Source organism: Stegostoma tigrinum, chromosome 11, assembly GCF_030684315.1.
Source record: "Stegostoma tigrinum isolate sSteTig4 chromosome 11, sSteTig4.hap1, whole genome shotgun sequence".
NCBI classification, from domain to species: domain Eukaryota; kingdom Metazoa; phylum Chordata; class Chondrichthyes; order Orectolobiformes; family Stegostomatidae; genus Stegostoma; species Stegostoma tigrinum.
Genome location: NC_081364.1, coordinates 75,891,676 through 75,918,055, shown reverse-complemented (window position 1 = coordinate 75,918,055; position 26,380 = coordinate 75,891,676). Strand labels below are relative to the sequence as shown.

Sequence of the window (26,380 nt, the reverse complement as noted above, 5' to 3'; positions counted from 1 at the left end):
CTAAGAGTCCTGGAAGTGATGGTTTTCCCATGCACCACCTGATCTTGTGATTCTGTCTGGTGAGTTTGGGAGGTTGTTAGAATTACTGGCAGATGAATTAGATTACCTACAGTGTGGAAACAGGTCCTTCGGTCCAACAAGTCTACACCGCCCCTTGAAGCATCCCACCCAGACCCAGACCCATCCCCCAATAACCCACACCCCCCTGAACACTATGGGCAGTTTAGCATGGCCAATCCACCGAGCTTGCACATCTTTGGACTGTGGGAGGAAACCAACACAGGCAGAGGGAGAATGTGCAAACTCCACAGACAGTCGCCCAAGGCTGGAATCGAGCCCAGGTCCCTGGTGCTGTGAGGCTGCAGTGCTAACCACCGATCCACCATGCTGCCCGTATGAAGCCCATCTCCATTAATGCTCTCCGTATTTCTCAGTTTTCCCACAAAGAACACCTTTATGCAGCCCCAGATTTGGCAGCCAGTTCCTTTCACTAACGCTTAATACTGAACCAGTTCTATTGTTATAACAATCCAAGAGCTTTCATGGTCGCATTGTCCACTGTCTATCGCACAAATGATCAGATGTATTCAGTCCAGTTTTAAAGTTCTGCCTTTTTCTCTGTGGGTCACATTTTCTTCTTACTGTCTGTAATTCATTTTACAGGAAGTTGGAGCATTTGCAGTGAGTGAACTCAAATCTCACTGCAGATTCTAACGGAAATGTTGAATTCATCATGTCTTGACTTTCATGAGGCTTTGATCATGGAAGCCAAAACCAGTGTTCGCACTGAGAAACCATGGAAATGTGAGGAATGTGAGAAGGAATTCAAATATCCATCTTCCCTGGAAAGTCATCAGTGTGGTCACACTGGAGAGAGACCGTTCACCAGCCCTGACTGCGGAAAGGGATTCATTTGATCACCCAGTCTGCTGACACACCAGCAAGTTCATATAAGAGAGAGGCAGTTCATCTGCTCTGTGTGCGAAAGGATTCACTCACTCATCCCATCTGCTGACTCACCAGCACGTTCACACTGGGGAGAGACCTTTAAAATATCCACACTCTAGGAATTGCGAGAAAAGTTCGAGAGAACTAATATCTCACATTAGTGAGAAACCATTCAGGTGCTCTCACTGTGCGACTCGGTTCAAGCGATCATCTAAACTCCCAATACACCAGCGCATTTACACTGGGGAGAGACAGTTCATCTATTCCATATGTAGGAAGCATTTCACTCACTCATCTGACCTGGTGAAACACCAGAAAGTTCATTCTAATGAGAGACCTTTTCAATGTTCAGACTGCAGGAAATGCTGTAAATGTTCTGGAGAACTGATGTCCCATCAACATGTTCACACTGTTGAGAGCCCAATAAGATACTCTCATGATGGGGCTGGGTACAGATGAATATGTAACCTCGCTGTACACCAATGCAGCCACACAGGGGAGATACCATTCACTTGCTTCATGTGCAGGAAGAGATTCGTCAGATCATTGTACCTGCTGAAACACGAGCAAGTTCATTCTGGCCAGAGAATGTGGGAAATGGTATAAAGATTCTGAACAATTAGCCCCGTGAACTTGTTCACATTATTGAAATAACTTTGAATGTTCAGATTGCAGAAAATGCTTTAAAAGTTCTCAACAATTGATGATCCATCAATGTGTTGACACAGGTGAGAGACCATTCCAGTGCTTTCACTTACAAACTGGGTTAAGGTGATCATTTCACCTCATTGTATGCCAGTGATGTCAGACTGGAGAGAGGTTGTTTGCCTGCATTGAATGTGGGAAGGGATTCACTCAAACACCCGACCCCCTGAAACATGAGTGAATTCACAAATAACCACAGTGGTTGCATTTTGCTATGAGTTATGTTCGGTAATGAACACATTTCATTGTTGTCTGTTTCTACTGATGTTAAATTGACTTTCCTGAAAATATAGGTTTTTATTTTCTGGATAAGCGTCAAATAAATTAGCTTTGTATTTAACACAAAACTTACATTTTGTTTTCAAATGTCCCAAGCACAAGTTAGTTTCTTTTGGCCTTCTTAACGAGAGGATTCAGATACAGGAGCAGGAACGTCCTTCTGTGATTCCACAGGTCTCAGTGAGCCCATAGCTGGATTCTTGTGTGCAATTTTGGTCTCATTATTCTTATGGAAGAATGCTTTGGCTGTGAAGGGAGTACAGTGAAGGTTGACCAGAATGATTCCTGTGATGACAGGACTGACATGTGAAGAAAGACTGGATCAGTTAGGACTATATTCACTCGTGTTCAGAAGAGTGGCCTTTTATAGAAACAAAAGAATTCTGACAGGGCCACACAGGATAAACACAGGAAGGCTGTTCTCAATAAACAGGGTGTCCAGAACCATGGGTCAGACTTTTAGGATATGGGCATACATGGGAGCATAAAGATGGGATCCTAGTGTCTCTTTAACCTGTCATCGACAAGCTATTTAGGACTGAGATAAGAAGAAATTTCCTCACCTCTGGAATTATCTGCCACAGAAAGCACCTGAAGCCAAAACATTGAATGTATTTAAGAAGGATTTGGATATAATCCTTGGGGTGAAAGGGATCAGAGTATGGAGAGAAAGCAGGAACAGATGGATGATCAGCCATGATCATGTTAAATGGTAGAGCAGGCTTGAATGACCAAACGGCCGACCTCTATTTTCTTTGTCAATGGTTATTATTTTCCCTAATACTTTTTCTCTTCTGATCATTATTATGGTTCTTTCCTCCCCTTTTTGCTGCTGAACTACTTAATTTTTTTGTAATGTTGTAAGTGTTCCCTACTGTGAAGATTGATTAAAATTATTTGTTTAACTCCCCTGCTCTTTGCTGGCTCCCCATTATCACTTACAAACCTCATTCTCTAAGGGGCCGATGTTCACAGTTCTCTTCTCTTTTTAGCTTTTGAAACACTTCATTGACCACAGTATGTTTTCTCCTGTTATGGTTATTTCCTCCCCTTTTTGCTGCTTGGCTATTTTTGTGTATTTTAAAGTTGCAAGAATGCCCTGAATGTGAATATTATTGAAAAGTATTTGTTTAACTCTCCTGCCCTTTCCTAGCTCCTCAATGTTACCCTTTACAAAGCTCATTTTATAAGGGGCTGACGCTCACAGTTCTGTCCTCTCTTTATTTATTGAAATAATTAATCAACCACAATACACATTGTTCCTCCATAATCATCTATAAGGCCTTGTGTGGTGGCATTGTGAGAGAGGCCGAGCCACAACAATGTACAACAGTTCAATAATGTCTAACTGTATGCAAAAAAGGCAAGTTTCATCAAAGCTTTTTGTCTTGCACATTTCGGTTCATTCACAATAAGCACCAATGGAAAGGGAACAAACGTTTTATACTGTCATGACCTGACTGGGCGAATAATAGACTCTGATTGGTCAAGGCATTACTAGGAAAATGCACCAGTTAGATGATGACCAAACTTTGTTTAAATTTCATGCAGACAGATTGACTCTGATTTTTCAAAGCATCACTGGAGACCTGAACTAAAGAAGGGCTGGCCCCTGTCTGGTTGAGTTGAAGGAGGTGTTATTACTATTAATTGGGCACTATTAATATTTGAGCACTGTAAGCACAAACTGGTTGGCTGTGGCTAATGCGTTATCTGTTGTGAAGAGACAAAAGGAAATGCTGTTTGCCAAAATCTCCCAACCTTTAGCTGGAGATGAGGAATGCTGCTGAATGTGATTGTTAATATTATCTCCGAAGTGGAAAACAGGTGGACTGTTGCACTTATATATCAATTCCTGTGAAAGATAATGTGGGAACATCATGCTGGTAAGTTAGTTGCACATAGTGAGGGGATGGGCAGTGGGAGAAGACACAGTAAATGTGTAGCCCGAAACAGAATCTAAAATACATGCATGATTGGAGGCAGTGGAAGTTCGATAATGGCAGAGAGGTGATCAAGGAAAGCAAGGGTCATAAAGCCATACAGATGAACAGAGTTATACAGATTTACAGCACAGAAAGAGTGCCCTCCGCCCACCAGTGAAAGAGAGCAATAGATTAACATGGATTCAGATCCCAAGCAAAGGTGTCACTCCAGATGCAGAGACATTGAACCTCTCCCAAATAACACAGGACAACAATAAAATCCCTAAATTATTAATGACTCATTAAAAAAATTTAGCCCTGAAACAGTCTTGTTGATTACAATATTAAGATCTGCTGGAATCTGCAGCTGGAAAGATTTCAAAAGTTCCGTGTCAGAGAATAGTTTCAAAATTAAGGAAATCCCTTGGAATCGGTTGATGTAACTGAGGTTAATCCGTGGAAATTCTGTGAGTTAGTTTGTAAAATCAATCTCCATCAGCCATAGCGAGCCATTCAGAAGAGATAATCATTTCAATTGATTTGAGTTTTCCTGTGTGTACCAGCCACTCTGAGCTCTGATAAAAGGTGTTTCAAAAATCCATCCGTCAGTCCAGGACAGATGTTCACAACATCCCCTCTTCATAGCTCAGGATGACTGACTATCCTCCCTGCTGTACAATATCCCTCAGCGTGGCCAGCAGTCACTCAATTTGAGGATAGCGTCTCCTCAGGGCCATAAGTTTCTATCCTAGGTTTTCATATGAATGAATCAGGCATCTCCATCCACCCAACCAGACAATTGGCCACTTGCTCTTGCTGCAATCCTAATGTGTCTGAATGAAACCTAGAAACAAAACCCTGTTCATTGCCATTGAGAAATCTGAAAGAACCACCTTGCTGTTGTACTCAAAGGCACTAATAATAAAACACAATATCGTAGGGTCTAATAAATTCTCATTTAATCTATCCTTCTACATTCAATTGCTTATGCACATATATACCCAGGTCATTCTATCCTTGCCACCCCTTTAGAGATGTACCCTTTATTTTATATTGCTGATGTACATTCATCCCATCAAAATGTATGGCCTGACACTTCTCCACATTGAAATTCATCCACCTCTGATCCACACACCCCACTAACTTTACACAAGTTTCCAGAAAATTATGAGAGGCATTGATTGAATGGAGAGTGAAGTATTTTCTCGGGTGAAAATGTCAATTACTATGGGACCTAAGTTTAAGGCAAAAGGGTGTATGTTTAAAGGAGATGTAAGAGGCAAGCGTTTAGACAGAGGGTTGTAAGTGCTTGGAATACACTAGTAGAGGGGGTGGTAAAGCTGGATATGAGAGATAGGTGAATAGGCAGAGAATAAAGTGATATGGATTGCACAGAAACAAAAGGTTTTTAGTTTCGAAAGGCATCATGTATCAGCACAGTCTTGGTGGCCCAAAGGGCCTGTTCCTTTGCTGTGTTGTTCTTCTTTGTACCATTCTGCTCACATTTTTCTCTGTTTCCGAATCCTAACGTATGCACAAATATTGATCCTGTCCCCTGTAGTCCTATGTTTAGAGCATTAATATATATTTGGAAAACACAAGGGTCTCAACATTGCCACCGAGGGAATTTCAATAGATTCATTCAACTATCCCAAAAAATATTCAAAGCCACTGTTGTATTTCCTTTCTCTCAGCCAATTTTGTACATGGATTGTTATTGTAGTTATTTTCCCCAAATACATAAATTCACGGGTCAGCTCAATAACATTGAATCACATACTTTCTGGAAGTCTTGGACAAACATGAACTGTATTCCTCTGATCAACCCCATATTTCACACGTTGAAAAGAAAACGTAGGTCATTAACAGCAAGTTAACTAACATCATGTCTCCTGGAGAAATGTATGGCAACTTGCCATGAATTGACTGATCTTTGCCCATGTAACTCTTCATTTTGCCTTCACCGTTGCGTCTACAAGTTTCCAAGCACCCAAAGTAAATTGGCTTGTCTGTAACAGTTGGATATATTCTTGCAACTTCTGTTTAACAAATGACTAAACTTTGCAATTTCCCTGTATTCCAGCACTACTCTCGATAAACTTACAAATTCAGCAAAGTTTCTGGTCGCCTCGAGCAGACTTTGAAAGTAGACATGGAGACCCCCAGTGAGACAGTTCTCATTCTTCCATGTGGCTCACGATCTCAGAAGATACCCATTTTTGAAAAGCCTGATTGGTATTTTCTTGCTGCTGAATACCATGGGATTGTTACAGCTCCACTTGTCTCACGTTCAAAGCCATTTTCAAAACTTAAACACAAGCACAAGACTGATGAATGTAGAAGGAGTAATGTGCACTGAGCATATTCATCTAACTAGTACATGGGAGCATAAAGATGAGATCCTTGTGCCTCTCTAACCTGTCATCGACAACCCCATCACGTTGTAACACCTTGTGTCTTATGTTCCTCCTGCTCGCTTTCCAGGTAAACATTGGATTTGCCATTGGCCTGCATTGGCATTGAGCACTAATTGACATTGGATCTGGCTGGGCTGAGGGAGGTGAAGGTGAGACAGGGCCAGAAGCAAAAAGAGATGCAAAATCGGAGTGTTGTGAATCAGTTGATTTCAGTGGGGACCGAGTGCTGTGAGTTGCAGCCTGAGTTTCCCAGGAGTTACAGTGATTGGGCTAGTGTTTTTTTTAAAATTGAACATTTTCCTCAAGCATGGATTCCTTTTTGTAAACCATGCTGACTCTGCCTGGATCCGATCTGATCTGTACCACTCATAAACAAAATATTTTACTGTATTTCAGTACATGTGACAACAAATCAATCTATGCATCCCTCTGTTTCCCTCTCGGTCTGTCTGTTGATCTCTCTCTGTGTCGGTTCTACACTTTTTCCTTTCCCTGTGAACCATCCACACTATTCTCCAAGAGCAAAAGCCTGTAAGCCCATCCCCATTCTGTTAAGCTAGCAATGGCCTGTCAACACATCTCCACTGTTCTCCTACCAATGACCTGTGAACACGTCTGCATTCCCTTCTTCTTGCAACAACTTATTAACACATGACCAGTCTTTTCTTGTAGCTACAGCATGTGAAACATTCCCAATCTGTTCCCCCAGCCACAATCTGTGAGCCCATTGTCACTGTGTTGCCCGAGTCAAGGCCTGTGAGCAGATCCTTAGACGGTTGCCCTTGGAAAGGCCTATGAATCCATCCCCACTCTGATCCCCTTGCAACAGGCTCATACCCATCCCCAATTTCATTGCAAATGTCTGTGACCACATCTCCACTGTACCCCAAGCAACAACCTGTTGAACATCCACAAAATGTTCTCGTAGCAACAACGTGTGAACTGATCCTGCCTCTGTTCCCTTAGTAACAGCCTGTCAGCCAATCCCTACTCTCTTCCCCTAGCAACGGCCTGTGAAACCACCTCCACTCTGCTGCACTGACAACTGCCTGTGACACCGTTCCCAATCTGCTCTGCTAGAAACAGTCTGTGAAACCATCAATACTGTATCACTTGCACCAGCCTGTGAACCAATCCTCACGCTTTTGCCTTAGCACCAGACTTTTCAACCATCTCCACACTGTTCTCCGAGCAGTGACTTGGGGACACAATCCCAATTTAGTTTTATAGCAATAGTCTGTGATCCCATCCCCATTCTGTTCCTCTAGCAATGGCCTGTGAGCCCATCTTAATCTTGTTCCCCTCGCAATGATCTGTTAACCCACTCCCACTTGTTCTCCTTGCAATGGCCTATGAACCCATCCTAACAATGTTCCTGTAACCATAGACTATAAACCCATCCCACACTCTGTTCTCCTAGCAGCGATGTGTGAACGTATCCTGAAACTGTTCTCATAGAAAATGGCCTGTTAACTCATTCCCACACTATTATACCTAGGGATGGCCGGTGAGCCCATCCCCATTCTGTTGTGCTAGCATAGGCCAGAGAACCCTTCCTTAGTATGTCCCTGTGCAGCAGCCTGTGACTGCATCCTCTGTTCTCCTCGCACCCCCGCTCTGTTGTACCAGCTATGGCCTTTGAACACAGCCCCACACTGCTGCTTTAGCAATGATCTAGTAACGCATTCCCACTCTGTTCTCCTCGCCTTGGCCTGTGAACCCATCTTCATTCTGTTACCCTAGCATTGACCTCTGAACCCATCCCCATTCTGTTACCCTAGCATCAACCTGTGAATTCATCCCCACTCTGTTCTCCTTTTAACAGCCTGTGTACAGTGGATAGGGGGAGATTTGAAGGATGGAGGGGAGAAGGGGATTTATAGAAAGCTGTGAGAGAGACAAGAAGCTGGGAGTATGGAGGCAGAGGAAGGCAGTAAAATCTGTGGGATCAGACTGTGCAGCAGCCCCATTTTTGTCCCTTTGTCTCCCCCAAGCCCCAGCCCAGGGCTCACGCCCTTGTGGTCCAAACTCCAGAAACTGCCTGAGCCCCATAATTCATTTTCCCTGTGAGCATGTGAGTGTGGAATTGAACGGCAAGGACACAGGATGGTTTATTATGATTCTCTGTCTCTCTCGCTCTCTCTGGTCCCAGCTCCTGTCTGACGATTCCTCACGGCAGAATGATTTGATTCTCTCTGACTCTGCATCATCCCGAGTTTCAGCTCCCCAATAAAATCTCCTTGGGGGTGGAGGGTAAGACAGAGAGAAATGAAAATGGATTAAAATTTTTAAAAAGCACCGAAAGCTCAGCAAAATCTCACCGCTTGCTGCTTCAGCAATGTGAGACATTCCCCACCCAGCACAGCAAGATCCCACTGCTGGTTGTCTGAACACCCACAACCTCACTATCCTCACCTCACCCCACCCCGCCCTCCCCACCTAAACACCAGCACAGCTCCTGATTTTAAACCCAGAGAACGGGGTACAGGAAGATGTCTCAAACTGCCTCAGGACTGTCCCAGTGTTTCTGTTTGAGGGGAAGGGCAGGAGAGATATTTACTCCAGGGCTGGGATTCACACCCCCTCACACATCCCCCATCCCCACTCCCAGAATCTGTGTGCCTTACTCTGTCTGCAAGCTTCAGTGTCAGATATCTCCCCGCCTGCCCCAGCACAGAGACAGAGAGACAGAGACAGAGATGGTAAGGATGTGGGCGGGGGGAAGAGAGAGAGAAAAACAGACAGACAGAAATTGATCAAATCAAAGCCAGGATATTTTGAAGTAAAAATAAACAGAAACAAAGGCAATCCTGCCAGTGACTGACCTCCAAAATTTCACCATTTTATCAGCATTTCCCCTGGTTTTGAACCCAGAGAAATGGAAAAGATTTCAGCTGGAATCAAGGGGCAGATGCTTTCTGACTGCCCCTAGCGTTTATTTTTGTAGAGGCTGGACAGAAACTCAGTGGTGGGGAGTCACTCCCCAGAGACTGTATCTCTGTCCCACTCTGCGTCCCCATTTAATGTTTAACCTGTCCCCACCAGCGTGTTCTCTGACACTCCAGTGAGCAGTCGCCAAAGAAATGACCAATGTTCCCCTCTGCCCACTCCCATTCACCAGGCACAAACCCCATGCCCACTCCATCTGGGATTGGTGCTGTTTCCACATGAAATATTAATGATGAACCTTCCAAAGTGTCCAGTCATCTGTCTCTCTCCCTCCCCATCTCTGTCTCTGCCCCTATCCATGGATCCATCTCTGTTGACTTTCTCCTGCTCCAGAATCGAGCAATGTCGCTCACTCTCTCCATTTTCTCCAAGTTTCAATAGCAATTCCCTCTCCTGCCTCACGTTTGCCATGAGTTCCCATCTCCCCACTGTGTCTCGTGGATATTTGCAATGTCAATGTCACATTTTGTAGGTTGAGGGTGTTGCGGGAGGTGGGGTGGGTCTGGGCTGTGTGGGGCGGGGGGGGGCGTCTGGGGATGGAGGGATGATGCACCCACTCACTACACTCACTATCAGGCAGTCAGCAGACTCAGGCCACGACCCTATAGACAGCCTTGCGTTGCACATGAAGGTGGCGTGCAGGCTGCAGTGGTACACAGTAAGATCCCACCCGTAGATGTGTGTGGGACTGCTGAGGGATTTCCTCAACACCTTGTCAGAGCCCAGCCCACCCCCTCCATGGGCTGCAATGTGAAAACAGGCCTCTCCCCCACTGAACCCGCCAGCAAATATTACACTTCCCCATTTCAACTTGGAGCTGGGTCAGGCTGAACACGGGAGTTAGCCTCTCACCACCACCTCCCTAGATCCTGTACCTGGCCCCACTAAACGTGCCCACCTCTACCTCTTTCAGCTGTATTCCTTTTCCCTCCAACACTCCCATCTTCACCCCAACCCCACCCCCACACTCCCTGCTGTGCAGGATCCCACAAACAGCAAAATGTGAAAATGGCCACACGTTGATGGAGAAGGTTAAGCTTATCCTGAACACTGGCGTAGAGGGAGTGGGGGTGGGATGTCAGACCCTGCAGTTTCTGCCCTTTGTAATGCTGAGCCCCGCCCCTGTGCCAGAGCCTGCATTGACCCCCAATTCCTCACCCCCACCCCTCCCACATATTAAAATAAGGTCCCAGTCAATGGGAACAATTCCCTCCACTCACCCCAAAACCTCATGGACAGGCCGAGAGGGGCCAAGAGGCGGGATTGGGACATGGGGCTGTTGAGGGAGGTTGTGGGACCCTAATCCTCCCTTCCCACAACCTGGCATCCCCATCCTACCTACCCGCCTCTCCATTAAAATGGCAATAAGTCCCAACGGAGTTTCTCCGAGATTTTCCAAGATGAATTGCAGGAAAGAAAACAGTTTGATGGATGGACAGGAGTACCCAGCTCACCCCTTTCCTCCCCTCCCTGTAGCCTTCAGCTCACCAATACACTTCATTCGAGTGGCGCCTGTACCTTCCATTTATTGCTTGCTGCCACATGGCCCCATCTGAAACACAGATATGACTCACACAGTATCACATTGGATTAGGACTCCTGATCTCCCCCCACCCTCCCCTCTCCCCATCCCCATACACAACACCCAGAAATGGCTAAAATTGGAATGAACGAAAAACCACACAGCAAGATCTCAACATAGTCTCACTGCATTCCAGTGGAAACATACCACAAACACAGTTCGAAACCAGAGGCTGCAAAGTTTGAGACAGTCATCCCCCTCCCCTCATGTCTGTGTATCTCTCCGACTTGTCTCTGTCTCATTCTCTCTATCCCAGGCTTCATCTTACTCACGTGTTATGAACAATTTCCTCTGCATTTTAAATATTCAATGACTGGAAACCCCACCCCCACCTCCCCCAGCCCTTGTATCTATTCCCCACCACAAAAGGTATTTTTCCCTTCCCACCCTTATCTGCCTTCCGAGGGACCACTCTCTCCGTGACAACCTTGTCTGCTCGACACTCCCCTCCAAGCCCACCACCCCCGCCACTTTTCCCCTGCAACTGCAGGAAGTGCTCCACCTGCCCCCACACCTCCTCCCTCACCCCCATCCCAGGCTCCACGAAGACTCTCCACATCAAGCAGATGTTCACCTGCACATCTTCCAATGAAGTATACTGCATCCGCTGTTCCTGGTGTGGCCTCCTCTATATTGGGGAAACCAAGCGGAGGCTTGGGGACCACATAGCAGAACACCTCCGCTTGGTTCACACCAAACAACTGCACCTCCCAGTCGCAAGCCATTTCAACTCTCCCTCGCATTCTGCAGACAGTATGTCCAACATGGGCCTCCTGCAGTGCCACAATGATGCCACCTGAAGGTTGCAGGAACAGCAACTCATATTCCGCATAGGAACACTGCCGCCCAATGGTACCAATGTGGACTTCACCAGCTTCAAAATCTTCCCTCCCCCTACTGCATCCCAAAACCAACTCAGCTCATCCCCGCCTCCCTAACCTGTTCTTCCTCTCACCTATCCCCTCCTCCCACCTCAAGCTGCACTCCCATTTCCTGCCTACCAACGTCATCCCGCCCCCTTGACCTATCTGCCTTCCCTGGACTGACCTATCCCCTCCCTACCTCCCCACCTACACTCACCGTTTCTGGCTCCATCCCCACCACTTTGACCAGACTGTCTCCTCTCCGCCGATCTTCTCCTCTATCCATCTTCTGACTATCTCCCCGGCCTCCCTATTTATTTCAGAACCTCCTCCCCTTCCCCCATTTCTGAAGAAGGGTCTAAGCCTGAAACGTTAGCTTTCCTGCTCCTCTGGTGCTGCTTGGCCTGCTGTGTTCATCCAGCACTACATTGCGTTATCTCTTAATCCCTCTGGAAGTTGTTCTTTTTCGAAGCTTTCCTGGGCCCAGACATTTTGGATCTTCAAATTGTCGCTTTCCAAACCAGAAATTCCTGGGGATAAAAGAGAAAAGATTAGTTGAAAGGAGCAACTGAAGCATTTTGCAGCAAAATTACACAACAAGAGGCCAGGCTTATCTGCACTACCCCACCTCCACGGCGTTACAAAACATCACAGCAATATCCAAATACCAAACAAATCATAAGCTGGTAATAAAACAAAGGTTTAAAATATTAATAAACACACACACACACACACACACACGCACAATCTCAACCAAACAGGGAGAGCTGCTCACTACACAGTGTAAACCTGATACATTTCTCAGTGAATGGTTTGCAGACTCCACCTCTGACACATTGCAATGTCCCTCAGGCTGCTCATTAGGGAGGCCTCTGTGTGATAGAGATGGTAATTCCCAGGATTGGAGTCTTTTGTTGGATTTTCCTGGCCATTGAAATGTTAATTCTCTAGCAGCAAAGATTTACCATTCCTTGTTCTTTGAAACCTTTTTAAAGCCATGTTATCTCTGTCAGTGCAGCTTGAAAATATTTAACACTGGTCTCATAATAGCACCTAAGAGCCGGACTGCAGATGCCCCAAGAGACAGGAATAGAAAGATAATGGGGATATTTGCTGAGGATCTGTCGGGATTGTTCTGCTGTCAGTGTAGCTCCCAGAATCAAACTCCTGAGATGCTGCTTTTGTTGGATTGTCCTGGTCATTGAGGTGTTAATTCTAGGGCAGCAAAGCATTACCATTCCTCTCTGATGAAGGGTCTAGGCCCGAAACGTCAGCTTTTGTGCTCCTGAGATGCTGCTTGGCCTGCTGTGTTCATCCAGCCTCACATTTTATTATCTTGGATTCTCCAGCATCTGCAGATCCCATTATCTCTGAAAGCTTTACCATTCCTTGTTCTTCGAAACCTTTTTAAAGCCCTGTTGGTTCTGTCAGTGCAGTTTGAAAATATTTAACACTGGACTCATAATAGCATCGAAGAGCCTGACTGCAGACGCCCCAAAAGGCAGGAATGGAAAGAAAGTGGGGATATTTGCTGAGGATCTCTCGGGATTTTCCTGCCGTCAGTGTGGCTCCCAGAATCAAACTCTCTTTCTCACTCTCTTCTGCCCCTGTCTCTCCCTGGTCTGCACTACATATAGCCATTTCCAACACAGCTTTCAAAATTTTATTTCTTCTCCTCCTCTTAGAGAGGAAGATGGTGAGGAGGTGACCTAATAGAGACATACAAGATGATCAGAGGATTAGATACGGTGGACAGTGAGAGCCTTTTTCCTCTGATGGTGATGGATAGTGCGAGGGGACATTGCTTTAAATTGATAGTGATAGATATAGGACAGATGTTAGAGGTAGGTTCTTTACTCAGAGAGTAGTAAGAGCGTGGAATGACCTGCCTGCAACAGTAGTAGACTCACAAACTTTAAAAGCGTTTAAATGGTCATTGGAAAAACATACGGACAATAACAGAATAGTGTAACAAAGTGTGGGGCTGGATGAACACAGTAGGCCAAGCAGCATTTTAGGAGTACAAAAGCTGGGTTTTTGACGTGTTTCTATTGGAAAGCAGTGAGACAGTGTTGGGATCTTGCTGTGCAGTTGTTTGTTCATCCCAATTTTAGCCCCTGCTGGGTGTTGTGTGTGGCGATGGGGAGAGGGGAGGGCGGGGGGGAGAGCAGGAATCCTAATCCTATGTGAAGCTTTGTGAGTCATTTCTGTGTTTCAGATGGGGCCACGTGGCAGCAAGCAATAAATGGAAGGTACAGGCACCACTCAAATGAAGTGTATCGGTGAGCTGAAGGCAATAGGAGAGGGGAGGGGTGAGCTGGATACTCTCATCCATCCGTCAAGACGTTTGCTCATCTGCATTTCATCTTGGAATATCTGGGAGAAACTCCGCTGGGACTTATTATCATTTTAATGGAGAGGTGGGTGGGTAGGATGGGGATGCCAGGAAGTGGGAAGGGAATAGTAGGATCCCACGACCTCCCTCACCACCCCGTGTCCCAATCCCACCTCTTGGCCCCTCTCAGCCTGTCTGTGAGGTTTTGGGGTGAATGGAGGGAATTGTTCCCATTGACTGGGACCTTATTCTGATCTCTGGGAGGGGTTGGGGTGAGGAGTGTAGGTCGGTGCAGGCTCTGGGACAGGGGAGGGGCTCTGCATTAGAAAGGGGCAGAAACTGCAGGGTCTATTGTCCCACCCCGACTCTCTCTACGCCAGTGTTCAGGATGAGTTAAGCTCCTCCATCAACATGTGGCCATTTTCACATTTTGCTGTTTGTGGGACCCTGCACAGCGGGGAGTGTGGGGGTGGGGGTGGGGTGAAGATAGGAGTGTTGGAGGGATAAGGAATACAGCTGAAACAGAAAATATGGGAACTGCAGATGCTGGAGAATCCGAGAAAACAAAGTGTAGGGTGGATGAAGACAGCAGGCCAAGCAGCATCTTAGCAGCATAAAAGCTGATGTTTCAGGCCCAGACCCTTCATCAGAAAAGGGACTAGGCCCGAAACGTCAGCTTTTGTGCTCCTCTGATGCTGCTTGGCCTGCTGTCTTCATCCAGCTCCACACTATGTTATCACAGCTGGAACAGATACAAAAGGTGGGCATGTTTAGCAGGGCGAGGTACAGGACCTAGGGAGGCGGAGATGAGGGGTTAACTCCCATGTTCAGTCCGAGCCCAGCTCCAAGTTGAAATGGGAGAGTTTAGTATTTGCTGGTGGGAGAGGCCCTTTTTTCACTCTTTGCAGCCTGTGGGATCTTGCTGTGTGGGGACAGCCTGCAGCCGTTTGCTGTACAGTCGCGAGGCTACACTTTCCAAATTCAGATGAGACGGGGTGGTGGGGGAAAGGGTTTCTGAAAGTGGGTGGTATTGATACAGAAACTTTCAGGCTTCTTCAGTCTGTGGGGGTTGGCGCAGGGGCACTGCAGGGGACAGCATGTGGGATCCTGCTGTGCAGAATGTCCTTCATTCCTATGTCAGCTTCTCCCTTTGTGGGGGTGCTGTGGTGGTGGGGGGTGGGCTCCTGCAGGTTGTTAAGGGAATCCATCAGAGATCCTGCATACCGTAGTCTGTGGGATCTTGCTGTGTACCCCCGTGGGCTCCATATCTCCCTCAGGCTGTCTGCAGAGACCCAGGCGAGTTTTCTGACAGCCTGATAGTGGGTGGGGTGTAACATCCCTCATTTTGCTCCCGAGGTGAGACATGCCCCTCCCCACCACCTCTCATCACCCCCTCACCCTCCAAAATGTGACAGTGACATTGCGAATGTCTCCCAGACACAGCGGGGAGATGGGAACACGTGGCGAATGTGAGGCAGGAGAGAGCATCACTGTCAAATAGAGAGGGAATAGGGAGAGAGTGAGGCATTGAGCAATTATCGAGCAAGAGAAAGCTCAACAGAGATGGAGACATTGATAGGGACAGAGAGAGAAAGCACAGGGCTGAAGGGAAAGAGAGAGAGAGAGAGAGAGAGAGAGAGAGGTGACTGTACCAGTGGAAGGCTCATTTTTAATATTTCACGTAGAAACAGCACCAATCCCGGACAGAATGGACACGGGGCCTGAGCCCGGTGAATGGGTGTGGACAGGTGCGGGGGGGTGGGGGGCACTGGTTTTGTTTTTCAACACACCCCTACCCAATAATGTCAGAGAACCAGCTGGAGGGGGCAGGTTAAACACGGAGGGAGGGAGAGACACAGGCCCTGTGGGGTCACTCCTCCCACTGAGTCATTGCCCAGCCTCTCAGAAAATAAACCCTGGGGGCACTCAGAAAGCATTTGCCCCTCGAATCCAGATGAAATCTGTTCCCATTCTCTGGGTTTAAAATGAGGGGAAAGTGCTGAGAAATTGGAGAGACTTTGGAAGTCAGTCGTTTTAATCCTTGTTATTTTTGTTTCAAAATCTATTGGCTTTGATGGGATCAATTTCTCTCTCTCTCTCTCTCTCTCTCTCTCTCTCTCTTTCTCTCCCTGGGGGATTTCTGAGAGACTGAAGCTTGGGCACAGACAGAGGGAGACAAACAAGAGTCTGGGAGTGGGGATGGGGGTGTGAATCCCACCCTCTGGAGTAAACATTTCTCCCGCCCCCGTCCCCTCAAACAGAAACACTGGGACAGGCCTGATACAGGTTGAGACACCTTCCTGTTCGCCGTTCTCTCAGTTTAACATCAGGGGCTCTGCTGGGGGAATGGGAAGCTGTCAGGTTGTGACGTCCAAACAGCAGTGGGATCTTGCTATGCTTTTGTTGTTTTCTTTTACATTTCAATCAATTTTCATTTTCCTGCCTTTCCACACTCGCCCCTGAAGAGATTTGATTTGGGAGCTGAAACCCGGGATGATGTGGGGCTGCTGCACACTCTGGTCCCAAAGATCCCACTGTCTTCCTCTCTGCCTCCATATTCCCAGTTGCCTGTCCTTCCCACAGCTTTCTCTAAATCTCTGTCTCCCCACAGAATTCACAGCTCAGCATTCACCATCACCCCACCCCTCAGATCCCTCCCCCAACTCTCTCACACCTTTTCCCAGTTTTTGCAGGAACTGTTTTAACGTTCAGCTTTTCCCATTTCTGAACTTCCCTGTCCACCTCTCTCCACACCTTTCTCTCTGCCCAATGGGATCTTGCTGTTCTTGCCTGATGGTCATTCTATCTGTGACCACCCCTCTCTGTCTCTCCATGGTATCTATTTGCTCTCCTCTCCTTCGATTTCTCTCTGTACCTGTCCTTCCTCGTTCTCTCCCTGGGATTTCTCTCTCTCTCTCTCTGTCAGTCCTTCTCTCTCTGTACTCTGGATTTATACCCCACTCTCACCTCTTTGCCCTTTTCCTTGCTGTGAATGAAATTTCTCTCTCTCACCCTGTGGCTTTATTCTTCTCTCTCTGCTCCTTTCCTTGGGTTTTGTCTTGTCTCTCTCGCTGGTTTCATTTGCTCTCTACTCCCTCTGTCTCTATCTCTGACTTGTTTCTCTCTCTCTTTCTATATCTTTCTCTATTTCAGTCTGTCTTCTCTCTCTACCTGTTTCACACTCTTTCTATCGCTGTTCCTCTCGTGCCTCTCCTTCCATCTCTCTCTGGTCTTTCCGTCCCCCTTTATCCATCCCTCTGTTTCTCTTCCTACCTCTCTGTTCATCTCACTCTGTCTCTGTCTTGCGGGGGTAACATATTTATGGGGTAAAAGCCAGGGTGGGCAATGTTTAAAGTGGGCAAACATTTGTTGGAGGGGGTCAATATTTGACAGGACATAACGTGGGGTGTTGATGAATTGGAATGGGGGCAAACTTTGGGGGCAATTGAAGTGGGCAAACAAAATATTTGCGGGAACAATGCTGTGCAGGTCAGGGCAAAATTCATCTGCGGGGGAATGCAATATCTGAGGGGGTAATATTGTTTTGTGGGTACAAGATTTGGGAATGGGGTGCAATAATGTGAGGGTGAGGGAGACAGACTGAGGAAGCGGAAAGACATGGGAGAGAGGGACCATCCCCCTGCAATAACTATTCAGCCCCCTCCCCCAACTCTGGCACTGAATCCAAATCTGACCCCAGAGAGAGTGAGAGAGGGATAGGGATACACAGGCAGACAGAGAGTGAAACTCCCAGGGAGAGAGAGAGAGAAGGGTAGAGATTGGGACAAACCCAGGGAATAGTGCGAAAGAGATAGATTCCAGGGAAGCAGTGCAGGACAGAATGGGGAACACACCGCTTGGGGTGGGGGGTGTAAAGAGATAGGCAAAACTGGGAGGCAGTGATGCAGACAGAGGAAAAAAAGAGACAGAGAAAGACTGAGGAAAAAGACAGAGAGAAAGATAGAGGGGAAAACAGGGGTCGGGGGAAAGGTGACATAAATGAGAGGTTACCAGTGAGGGAGGGGAGAATGAAATAAAGAAATACAAGAGATGACTGTGTGAGACAGAAACAGATGTGCAAGACAGTGAAAGAGAGAGAGAGAGAGAGAGAGAGAAATGGACCAGGAAAGTGACAACTGCTGAGACTTTAAGAGGAAGTGACAGACACAAAGCGAGAAGAGAGAGAGATTAAGAGACAGTGTGAGAGACAGAAAAATCAGAGACAGAGATAGGAAAGACAGAATCTGAAGAAGTAATCCTCCCCATTGCTGTGAGTCCCAGCTCTCTCTCTCTCAATCGTTTCTCACACTTTCCCTCTGTCCCATGAGGGACCGACCCAGCTCCTCAGGCTTTCTTCAGCCTCAAGCTGCTTCAGGGAGCGGGTGGCAAAGGTTCAAAACTGGCATTGAGTTTCCAGCAGTACACACGTGTGTGCACACACACCTCTCCTGGCTCCATCCACATGGCATGAGGAAGTATGGCTGAGATAACAAGGTGGAGAGCTGGGTGAACACAGCAGACCAAGCAGCATCTTAGGAGCGCAAAAGCTGATGCTTCGAGCCTAGACCCTTCATCAGAGAGGGGGATGGGGAGGGGGTTCTGAAATAAATCGGGAGAGAGGGGGAGGTGGCCCCTGAGGTTGGTCCAAGGGGAGGAGGGTAACCTCTTCAGGTTAGGCATCCCTGGAAGAGACTTCGCAGTGAGGTTAAAATTGTATCAGAGATATTGGGAACTGCAGATGCTGGAGAATCCGAGATAACAAAGTGTGGAGCTGGATGAACATAGCAGGCCAAGCAGCTTCTTAGGAGCACAAAAGCTGACGTTTTGGGCCTCGACCCTTCATCAGAAAGGAACCGTCTCCCTATCCAACTTATCTGATGAGGGGTCTAGGCCCGAAACGTCAGCTTTTGTGCTCCTAAGGTGCTGCTTGGCCTGCTGTGTTCATCCAGCTCCACACTTTGTTATCCCAGTTCTTCCAGTCAGTTCCCAGCTCTTTCTACCTGACATACACCTCCCTCCGGTATGGAGCAGAGTAAGAGGCTTGTTTGTGAGATTAAAGGGGGGTGCGAGGAGGTGTGAGAGAAAGCAACAACTCAAAGGTTCTGTCCAATGGTTCCTGTTTGTCCCTCCCCTCCCCATTCAAACAGCCACTCTGTCTCACACTCCTTCACCTTCTCTCTCTCTCTCTCTCACACACACACACACACACACACACACACACGCACGCCCCAGACCTGAAATCCACACGGATACAAAGCTGCAGTTTCAAACTAGCTACAAGACCCTTTCATTCAGACAAGGGAACAGAGTTTTCTGCAGCCAGGGAACCCAGATTTATCCCACAGGGAACACAATACTTTCACACAAACACAAGATGTGAGTGGGATTGAACTTAACCAGTGCAGTTGGCGAGTTTAGATTTCATGATTTTCTGAGAATGAACATCAAGCAGTTTCACAGATGGACGTCAAGTGATGCCATGGATCTGTTGCACCATTGGGCGTATGTACATTTCACAAATGATCATGTGTTTCTTAAACACATTCACCTTCTCCCTGACAGTAGCCAAGGGGCATCACAGCACTGTCCCACTTTCTCATCGGCATTTCATTCGTAAAAGCTGGGAATTACGTGACTGACAAAAACTGTCATAAAGATGGTTAATCTCAGGGCAGTGCCTGTCACTGCACATGGAATCTGTGTGTGTAAGATAACAAAGTGTGAAGCTGGATGAACACAGCAGGCCAAGCAGCATCTCGGGAGCACAAAACCTGACGTTTCAGGCCTGGACCCTTGTAATCTTGTTTCTTTGTGTCTGTGTGTTTGTGTGTGTTTGCATCGTGTGCTTTTGCGTTTGTGTGTGGCTGTGTCTATCTGTGTGTTTCTGTCTTTGCATGACTGGGTCTGAGTGTATATGTGTGGACATGTGTGTGCATAAATGTATCTGTGTGTCGCCTTGTCTGTGTGTATATGTGTGTGTCTCTGTGCCTGTGTGTAGATGTGTATGTGTTTGTATAAATGTGAATATTTCTCTATTTGTGTGTATGTGTTTTAAAATGTGTATGTGTCTGCTTTTCTGTGTATAAATGTGTGTGTATGGGTGTATAAATGTGACTGTGTTTGACTCTATCTGTGTGTATGACTCTGTATAAATGTGTATATCTCTGTAACTGTGCGTGTCTATTTCTGTCAAACTATCTGTGTGTTTGTATCTGTGTGTGTGTGTGTGTGTGTGTGTGTGTGTGTGTGTGTGAGCTAGTGCATCGAAGTGTGTGTTTTAGTGCATGTCCTTGCGTCTGTGCCTTTGTGCAGTGGGCTCTTCATTGTTTAGGGTGTGAGTCCGCTGAAATGGGGTTATCACCCTTCCCCCATTTTACTCTGCCCGCCCCTCTTGCAGCTAAAGTGAAACAGTTGCAATGTTGATGTGTGCCATTTGTGTGTCTCTGTATCTATCCCTGGCCAGAGTGGGACTTACTAGATGGAAGTTTGAATGAATGAATTAAAAAGTGATGAATGAAAAGCTCAGAGTCTCTTCCTCCCAATTGTGTTTAAAGTGACACAATGCCACCCTCTGGTGGCCACTACACAAGCAGCAGATAATTGTGGAGAAAACCTGTCAATCTCTCGGGTTACACAGTTGTTTCCTTCTGCAAACAATGTCTTTGGGAACTGAGAGCAGTTTTTATCTATCGGTGTTGTCCCTGAGATATCAGCAGAATGAGAAATTAACACACTGCTGGCCTCACCCCTCCACTTTTGAATTATTTTCCCAATTAGAATCTAAGAGAGTAGATTACAAAACATAGTAAGTGCAATAACACTCACCCTGTCGCCTGGCAAAACGATTCAGTCAGATGTGCCTGAATAGAGTTACAATGATTGTGTATAATGTTCGGAAAACTGCCAGAAGACAAATCATTATCACATTGCAGACGGAACATAAACATTTCTGAACATGAACATATTCACTCTGACCAGCCTCAGTACAATTGCAATCCTCTCCACACCAGCACACTGTGAGTGTGTGTGAAAGCGTGTATGTGTGCCTGTGTGTATTGATGCTGCTGTGGGCTACTCTCTCTCTCTCTGACTGAACCCCTGCTGGTTTTCACCATCTCTCATCCCTGTGCAGTGGGGTGAGGAGGCCAGCAGAGGATGGCATTTGTTCAGAGATAGGAGGAACTGCAGATTTTGGAGAATCTGAGATAACAAGGTGCAGAGCTGGATGAACACAGCAGGCCAAGCAGCATCAGAGGAGCAGGAAAGCTGATGCTTCAGGCCGACACCTAGACATTTTCTGAAGAAGTTTCGAGGTCCAAAGCATCAGCCTCCCTGCTCATCTGATGCTGTTTGGCCTGCTGTGTTCATCCAGCTCTGTGCCTTGTCATCTCAGAGGCTGGTATTGTTTCATTTTAAACACGAAGGAACAATTGAGAGTGAGACGCAGATCCTTCTCTCTCTCTCTAACCCCCACCTCATTCTGTCTCTCCCCCTTCTCTCACTACCTCTCCTGCTCTCTCACTCCATCTCTCTACTCCTCCACCCTCTCTCTCTTGCACTGTCTCATCCCTGGAGTTTGGCCCACCATTAGGAAAGCTCATGTTTGATGTGATGGTGGGTGAACACCCCCTTCCTGCCAGAATGTGTCGAAGGTAGGTGATAAATCTAATGCGCGAAGCAAAATGGGACTATGGACAAACTAAGACAGTGAACATTAGAAGATATTGAGTGTCTGTAAGCAGCTTATTGTTGAGAATGTGATGCCTGAGAGCCCTGTCCGCTTCCCTTCCATCACTTCACTGAACATTGAAGATAACTCACTCAGAGATAGTACGAGCCGCTGATGCTGGAGTCTGAGATAACACAGTGTGGAGCTGCAGGAACACAGCAGGCTGGGCAGCATCAGAGGAACAGGAAAGCTGATGCTTTGGGTCGGGACCCTTCTTCAGAAATAGGTGAGGGGGAAGGAGGCTCTAAAATAAATAGTGAGAGGGACGGCGGTGGTAGACGATAGATAGTGGAGCTGATTGGGTGGGAGAGAAGACGGACAGGTCAAGGAGGAGTGGGTGAAGCTCATATAGTTGAGTAGAGGTAGGTGGTGGTGGGGGTGGTCAGTGAGGTGGGAGGAACAGAAAGGTGGGAGGGAAGATAAGCAGGTTAAGGAGGCAGGGATTGGGGGGTTACGCTGGTCTTGGGATGAGAGCTAGTGGGGAGTGTGGAGGATACGAATGATATATTTCCCACTCTATCCCAACTGCCCTTTGAGGGACCGTTTTCTCTACATCTCCCTTGTCTGCATCACACTCTCCAGTAGCCCCACCAGCACCGGCACATTTCCCTGCAACCGCTGAAGGTGCTACACCTCCCCCCTCACCCATATCCCAGGCCCCAAAAAAGCCTTTCATATCAAACAGATGTTCAACCACACATCCCCTAATCCGGTCTATTGTATCTGCTGTTCCCGATGTGGGCTCCTCTACATTGGGGAAACCAAGCGGAGGCTCGGAGACCGCTTTGTGGAGCACTTCCAATCGGCTCGCAACAAATGACTGCACCTCCCAGTTGCGAACAACTTCAAGTCGCCCTCCCACTCCTTGGACGACATGTCCATCCTGGGCCTCCTCCAGTGAAACATCGATGGCAACCGGAAACTGGAGGAACAGCAACAATGGTACAGTTCACTCTGCCGCTTGGCTCTCTTTAATGTACATATTTATCAATTATAAATTGAAGTAATAGTTACAGTCAGTGGGATGGTGCCTTTTCTCTTTGGCCTGTGAGTTGAGAGAAACATTGACATGTTTCCCTGTGACCCCCTGTGGGATAAGGTTGGATAAACCAGCACTACCCTCAGTCTGTTACCATAGCGACAGGCTGCTTCATTGCTGAAACATTGAACTGAAATGAGAAAATCCTGGATGGATTGATTAATGAATGAATTTGATTGATTGATGAATTTGGGTAAAGGGATATTTCAGCACATTCTTCAGCTGCTGCCTGAACTTAGTCTGGGTCACGGCATAAATCGCGGTGTTTGTGCAGCAACTGAGGAGCTGCAGCATGAAGCCCAATTCCTGCACAAACCAATGTAGATACACAGACTGATACCCAAACCCAAACATTCGAAACCATATAGAAAACACCATTAACGTTGACCATAACAGGATAAAATTAGCCGAGATCACCAACAGTAAAATGATGGATTTTTTTCGATTTCTCATTTCTGTGTCACACTGACCGTCCCCATTGGTGTGAGCCCGGAGTCTCCTGCGGGCTCTGCTGGTCACTAAAATGTGTCTGACGGTGAAAACATTGAGCAGCAGAATCAGGAGAAATGGGAGAGTCGGGGTTAGAATGTGGTGGAGGAACTCGATTGTGACCCAGGCACGAGAGAATTGAACATCATCTGTTACATCACAAAACCAGGGAACATTCTGCAGCCAATAGCGAGCTGTGAGCATAAAATACCAGAAAATGTTCTTTAAACAGCTCAGCACAGTCCCTGTTCCCAGAGCCACAGCCGCCGTTTTCTCACTGCAATATTTACTTTTCAGCTTCTGGCAACAAATGGCCACAAATCGATCAAAGGTGAAAGTGACGGTGAACCAGACAGAACAGTCAGTGGCTGCATAAAGCAGGACGGCGTGGATATTACACACGGGGATGGACTTCAGGAAATAAAACTGTTCCGGATAAACAATGGGAATGTGTCTCAGGATCACGTCGAGGATAATGACCAGTAGATCCGCCACTGCCATGGCCCCCAGGTAACGTCTGACACATGGAGACAATCCACAATCTTTATAAAGCAGGACGTAGATCGTCACCACGTTAACTGTGAGGAAGGAAAATAAATAAATTACACATCAGCCTAGAGGCAAAGTTACCAGTTTGATTGAGGACTTGGTGACATTTTTAAACATATCACTGATTTATTGAAATAAAAGATGAAGTTAAAATAACAAACAGTAATGTCTCACTTTTTTTTACAAGAAACGCAACGTAAAACATAAGAAACACTCCCTCCCCAAACACACAGATAAACATCCAGGGAACAGATGGTTTCTAGAACATTCCCAGGGACTCGATCACTTGAGAGCAGGCACAGGTTACTTCTTTACAGTTCCTGATATAAAGGTTGAAGACGTTGCCTTCCTGAAGGATTCAAAAAGGAATTTTGGAATTTTGTGTCTCTTCGTCTAAATTGTGGCCAATTTTCGGTTGTGTAGAAACATGAACGCAGGGAAAATGTATTCACCCCTTTCACTGCCTGAGGGGAATTTGAAACAGAGGCTCCATCTCACTGGAACGGGATCTTGTCCCTCGGGATCTTATCTTTTGTTCAATTAACTGGCATCCAACCGTTCACAAACAATGTCAGTTATAGAACGTTCCAGAGAATGTCGGTTACAGAATGTGATAGTGTCATAAAGACTCACATCACAAAGGCCCTTCTGTCCATCAGTTTTGGTGAGACCCACTCAGCCTTGCGGTGGAAATCTCTCCCCAAACTCAACACAACTGGCAAACACAAATTAAAGGCATTGCCAGATCAGCTGAAGTGGTCAGTTATCTCACATTCTCAATCCACCTCACAGAACCAGCCCAGACACCACAAAACCAGATGGAATATCTGTTCAGCATGGAGCACTGTGCAGACCAGGCTAGTGTCCTGCTCAATACAACCCGGCAATCTGTCCAGAGTGGGACACTGTGCAGGCCTCACCAGTCAAATAGATATCAGTCCAGCACGGGGAGCTGCGCAGACCACACCAGTGCATTGATCTATATATCTGTACCAGGTATCTCTCCAGCATGGGGGGGCTGTGCAGTGATCACCACTGAACTGATCTGTAAACCCGGAGCAGTTACCCTCCCAGCGTGTAGATCTGTACAGACCACTCCAGTGCAGTGCTCAGTAACACTGTGTTAAATCACTGCCCAGCCTGGGGAAACTTGCAGCCCATGCTGGAAGTGACAGGATGTGCTGCTCCCATCCATTTACAGCTCCATATCTCCACTGTGCCATGACAAGGGGTGCCATGTGTGTGAGAATCACTGCCAGAGAGAGATGGTGGGGCATCAGTTTAAATATGAAAAATGGGAGGGCTTTGCTATACAGACAGAGAGAGGAAGGTGAGAGACAGTGCCATGGAAGGATGTGTTCACAAGTTTTAGAATGCTGACATGTAGACATTTTGATAGCATCTTGCAACATGGGTCAGTTTTTCAGGAATGATGTGTGAATAGGATATTGCTGTGAGTTCAGATAATGGAGAGTTTTGAATGAGCATTTTGTTCTGCATTTGTGACTGAGAGTGTGGTGAGCACAGTCTTTGGCTCATTGGGCTGAATCTAACAATAATTTGTCTCAGTGATATGTTAATTGATTGTGCCAGAGGGGTAGTCTGCAGTAGACTGAGCTAATTTTCTGATGTTATCTCATCAAACTCCCCTCATTATCTACCTACCCCGGCACATGCCATTCCTCCTATTCAATGCCAGTCTGATTGTCCCAACCATCATGGCTGGTAATAGTTCCCATTGCCTGGATGGCCCAGGTATCCCATGACCCCTGGCGCAGGTGCCAACTTTAAAAAGCCAATGGGCACACATTTGAACTTTCTCAGTTCGGAGCCAGCCTGCACAGTTTACCCCGAGCCTGACAGATAAGGGGCAATTGCACCAAGATTTGTTGAAAGGGACACAGAGGTCCTGATGGATGGCCTAGTACAAAGGAGGAGCATTCTTTTAGCAGAGGAAGCCACACCAAACATGGTCTGAGCTCAGCACCCAGCTCAGTGCAGTACCGGCAGTCTGAAGAAATGTCCAGCAACACAGGACAAGCAACAATAACCTTCCCCGCTCTGCCAGGATAAGTATCACCGTATTGTCTCTGCTCCACCTCTCTCTCTCTCTCTCTCTCTCCCTCTCTCTCACACACACACACACACACACACACACACACACACACACACAGCCATGTCTCTAAGACAGAGATAGATATGTTTTGATCAATAAGCAGATCGAGGGTTACGGTGAGAAGACAAACATGTCAAGCATAATCAAATAGCAGAGCAGATTCGATGGGCCAAATGGCTAATTCTGCTCCAATTTCTTATATTGGCTGGTCAGAAGGTATCGGGAATATTTTCCTAAGAGAGCAGTGATGGCTGAGATAGGGAAATACTTTACAGAACAGAATCAATTGGAATATGGAATAGGTTTGGGGGATGAATGGCCGACATCTGCTCCTATTTGTTGTGCTCTTGAAAGAGGAGGTAACCTGCTGAGAGGTTAACACACTTTAAGGAGTCTCCTAATTAACATTGAGATAAGAATGTATCTTTCTCTTTAATATTGTGCAGTCTGTGGTG

At 46.7% G+C, this 26,380-nt stretch overlaps 1 long non-coding RNA gene across 2 annotated transcripts in view; it reads left to right on the top strand.

The window, feature by feature from the left end:
- Window positions 1-23,969, top strand: part of LOC132210139 (uncharacterized) — a 28,575-nt gene extending 4,606 nt beyond the window's left edge. The window contains exon 3 of one of the 2 annotated variants that reach the window (XR_009446358.1): window positions 23,558-23,969. This is a non-coding gene — a long non-coding RNA (uncharacterized LOC132210139). Of the gene's footprint in view, window positions 1-663; window positions 3,660-23,557 lie in introns of those variants that run through there. The other variant, XR_009446357.1, reaches the window with a different exon arrangement.
- The last annotated feature ends 2,411 nt before the right edge of the window (window positions 23,970-26,380 follow it).